At 48.0% G+C, this 4,405-nt stretch overlaps 1 non-coding gene across 1 annotated transcript; it reads left to right on the top strand.

Moving 5' to 3' along the window:
- Positions 1 to 796: 796 nt before the first annotated feature.
- Positions 797 to 869, top strand: TRNAK-UUU. The gene has a single exon. It is a non-coding gene; the product is annotated as a tRNA-Lys (tRNA).
- Positions 870 to 4,405: the final 3,536 nt, after the last annotated feature.

Below are 4,405 nucleotides of genomic sequence, written 5' to 3'. Positions count from 1 at the left end.
GCATCCCCTTGCCTTTTCAAGTTAGCAAGGATGGTTACCAGCCATACCGTCCCGTCTGCTGCTTTGCAAGTTGACAATGACAGTTACCAGTTATACTGTACCGTCTGCTGCTGTCATGGGTGCTCCTGGCCGGCCTCAGTGAGGTTGGCCAGCGGCGCATGGACAAAAATGGGAATGAGTCCCCAGGTCATTCCCTTCTTTGAGTTTTGTCTAAAGGGAGAGTCAGTCCTGTCTAGACTATCAGGCAAGCCTACTAAAGAACCAGAGAGGCAAACGGCCGCTCCGGGTCAGAGCCCCAGACATCCCGCAGAAATGATGAGCTGCATGCCATTCCAGGGGGTGCCCCTGCAACAACCCCACCCGTTGCTTCCCTCTTCCCCCACCCCTCCTGGGCTACTGTGGCAGTTATCCCCCCATTTGTGTGATGAAGTAATAAAGAATGCAGCAATTTGAAACAACACTGACTTTATTGCCTCTGCAAGCAGAGCTCAAAGAGGGCCAATACTGCTGAATTGCGGCCACACTAACCCTAATCCGACATGGCAAATACCAATTTCAGCACTACTCCCCTCGTCGGGGAGGAGTACAGATATCGGTATTAAGAGCCCTTTATATCGATATAAAGGGCTTCATTGTGTGGACCGGTGCAGGGTTAATGCGATTTAATGCTGCTAAATTAGATATAAACTTGTAGTGTTGACCAGGCCAGAGAGAGCAGCAGGTTTTCCCTACTGTTTCCCACTCTTGTTTTCTTGACTAGTTCTCCTCCACACCAAGTTGCTCTTTTACTTTGTGAGTCTGGCAAGCTCAGTTGGCAGAGCGTTAGACTTTTAATTTGAGGGTCCAGGGTTCAAGTCCCTGGTCAGATGATAAACTACTCCCCAAGATCTTAAACTGTCTCTCTGGAGTCCTCTTTGACATAACTTTTTCTCTTCAGGATTTTCCCTTTCCTCAGAAGGGCCTTTTTGTGTGTGGGTTTGAAGGGGCAACTTCCTGACAGCCCCTCTGTCCTTGCAGCCTGGAGGAATAAAGGCATCTGGGCATATAGCATGTTCCCTCCCTGCACACACACACACACACATAGAATATCCCTAGGAATTAGAATCACCTGCTGCTTTCCCATTTCCTGCTGGATCCCCAAATGATGATGCTCTTCAGCCTAAACCCATGTCCCCTCTTTTCCCAGTGCCCCTCAGTCCCAAACTTCAGTCCCTCCTATGCACACTGCTTCTCACTCCCAACCAGAGCCTACTCCTCTTCACCCTTCTCCTCTGTCCCTACCCACAGCCCCCTCAATCCCAACCCACAGGCCCCTCCTTCTCATGCTGCTCCTCAATCCCAACCCACAGCTCCCTCCTTCCCTCCAGCAGCAGGTGCTTCAGACCCCCTCAGGAAGATTTTCTTGCAAGGTTTTGTGTATGAGTCTGCATGTGGATTTTACAGTATGTTGGAAATATGTTGGATTGCTGACCGAAATGATCACTTTTGCCTGGTGTTGGATTCCCAGTCTCCTTGTTATTGGGGCAGGAGAAATAAAGCATTGTTATCCTTGTTGTGTAAATTGAGGGCAGCACAACCGTGCTCGGCAGACCCCGACTGAGGGACTCACGCTTAGTTCAATAGCACTTGCTAGGCAGGGGACAGGGGTTCGAAAGCCAAATGGGCCGGCACCTGGGTCCTAATACTAAAATTTAGGGGTTAGGTCAGTGTTAGGACAGGGTGGCTGTGGAGGGATGAATGAGTCCCTAGACAACATAGTGAGAATAGTGCCTTCTTATTTTCCCCCTTTTCCACCCAGGATGGCAGGTGAACTCTACAGAGGTACTTCTGGACTTGCACTGACTAAGGACAACAGCTGTGAGTGGGGTGCAAAGAGGGGATAGCTCATGTTAAAGGACTTTTGGTTGCTGGACTTATGAACCGTAGGGAGAAGGACACTGCCCAGCTTATTTTGGGGGTGGGTCTTTTCCTCCTGGTTTATGTTTATGCGTTGGGGCTGCTGACATGACTTCTGCTAACCCTGGGCTTACATTGCAATGTAGACATACCCTGAGAGGGCATCTATAATGTAATAAAAGCAGTGTGGCCCGGCTGGCCTGGATCATCTGACTTGGACTCCTGGAGCTCAGGTTGTGAGGCTAAAAACTGCAGTGTAGACATATAGGCTCAGACTGGAGCCCAGGTTAGGAGACCCTCACCCCTTGTGGGGTCTCGGAGGCTGGGCTCAAGCCCAAGTGTCTACACTGTAATTTTATAACCCTGCAGCACAAGCCCCACAAGCCTCAATCAACTGACCCAGGGTTTCAGAATAGTGACTTGGGTGTGTTTATGACAGTGCAGACATAATACTACGCTATGTCCACGCTGCAATGAAACACCCAGGGCTGCCCAATGCCAGCTCAGGCTCTGGAGGCTTTGGCCGTGGGGTGGTAAATTTGCAGTGTAGATGTCTCAGCTCAGGCTCAATACTGGGCTCTGGGCCCCCTCAAAGTTGGGGGGAGTTTAGCAAGCAAAAAAGGTAAAACCGCAATGAAGTATTACCGTGGACTCAATGGCATTTCTCCATTGGTCTGCCTGCTTTGGGGCAGGGACAATAGCACATCCTGCTACATTCATTATTTCATAGGGTGGTTTAGGATTTTCATTCTCAGACACTCAGCACAAAGCAGGACTCAACCCTCGGCATAAACTAAATGAGCTCGCCACAGATTCTGGCAGCCACAATGAGCATTTGGTGTGAGAGCTCAGACCTGCCCCTGTCCCAGAGGGAGGGGATCATCCATGAGGGGACTGGACCACTGACCTACCAGCTCCTAACTCCCAAACGTTCAGTAACTCTGTTATCGGTGCCTGTGTGTGTAATTTAAACCATAAGAAAAACCATACTCGGCTAGACCAAAGGTCCTTCTGACAACAGCCAAGAGCAGGTGCCCCAAAAGCCACTCAACAGGGCACCACTAGCAGTTATTATCCCTGCCTCAAAAGCAGACAGACCAATGGAGAACTGCCATGAGTCCAGGGTAATACTTCCCTGCGGTTTTACCATTTCCACTTGCTAAACTCCCTCCCAACCTTCTGGGCTCCTAGACCTATCCTAATGTTATGTCTACAATATGATTAAAACACCCAGGTCACCTGTCTCAAAGCCCAGGTCAGCTGACTCAGGGTTATGGGACTTGGACTGCAAGACTTTAAAATTACAGTGCAGACATATGGACTTGAACCCAACCTCTGAGACCCCACGAGGGGTGAGGGTTTCTGAACCCAGACTTCAGTGTGAACACAAATATCTGCACCACAGTTTTTAGCCCCTCAGCTTTAGCTCCATGAGCCCAAGTCAGATGACCCAGACCAGCCCTGCTGCCATCTTTATCCCAGGAGAGATGGATTCTAAGGGTACGTTCCCATTGCAATGGAAGCCCAGGTGTGGCACGCTGTGCTTAAAGCAGCACCCTGCAAGCCCCATATTCACCACTCTCATATAGTGATGATACATTTGAACAAAGTCTGCCTGGTGAGGTATCATTTCAAAAATCTTGAACTGTTCATCTGTTGAACCTTAATGTGTTCTTGCATTCTATGTGCTCACATTGGTTTGGGAAGTTATGAAGTTTGCTCTGTGTGCATTACAGAAATATGTTATGAGGTTGAGAAATGCCCCCCACCAGCCTTTCAGATGCAAAAATGGAGGAGCCAGACTCACTGTTGGCCCATTAAAGGTAGCTACAGTCCCAAGGACTATCCCAGGAACCGTGTACAATGTAGACTTCGCCGAGATAACACAGCAACAATGGACACTGCTTGACTCACATCATAGCAAAAGAGCTTTCTAGAAAGTTGGAAGAAACTATGAAAGAGGGGAAGAGACATCATGACTTGGCATCTCTCCCCCACAAATCAACAGCTGGAAACACACCTGGATGACAAAACTGATTCATAAATCAGAAGATAATAATAATAATACATTCAAACCAAAGTCCCCAAATAGCTAGTACTGGTTTTTCAGCCGAAAATTTTCAGTTTGGGGAATTTTGTTTTCCCAGTCAGACCTTGCCAAGGGAAGCAGGGAGAAAATGTTTGAGTTGCCTCCTTCAGAACAGCTTAGCCTAGACACTCTAGCTGTGGGTCACTGTGATGGCTTTGCTGAGAACTGGGGTATTTTAATAATTTGAGGAGGTCTCAGGGTGTTCGAGGGAGATTATGAGGCTGTTACCTTTTGAGATAAAACTAAGAAATACAGGACTAGAGAATTTTTTTTTTAGAAATCTGAGACTTAGACATTTTATTTAAAGCAAGGGAGATTCTGAGCAGGCTTTTGTTTGCAGGAAGCCAACATTGTTTGATCTGTTATCATACCAAAGGGGAAATGGTTGTCTAGAAAGGAGGAGTGAAGACTAAACACATC

This window comes from Gopherus evgoodei, unplaced genomic scaffold (assembly GCF_007399415.2).
Source record: "Gopherus evgoodei ecotype Sinaloan lineage unplaced genomic scaffold, rGopEvg1_v1.p scaffold_299_arrow_ctg1, whole genome shotgun sequence".
NCBI lineage: Eukaryota > Metazoa > Chordata > Testudines > Testudinidae > Gopherus > Gopherus evgoodei.
This window is presented reverse-complemented; position numbering and strand designations above follow the sequence as displayed.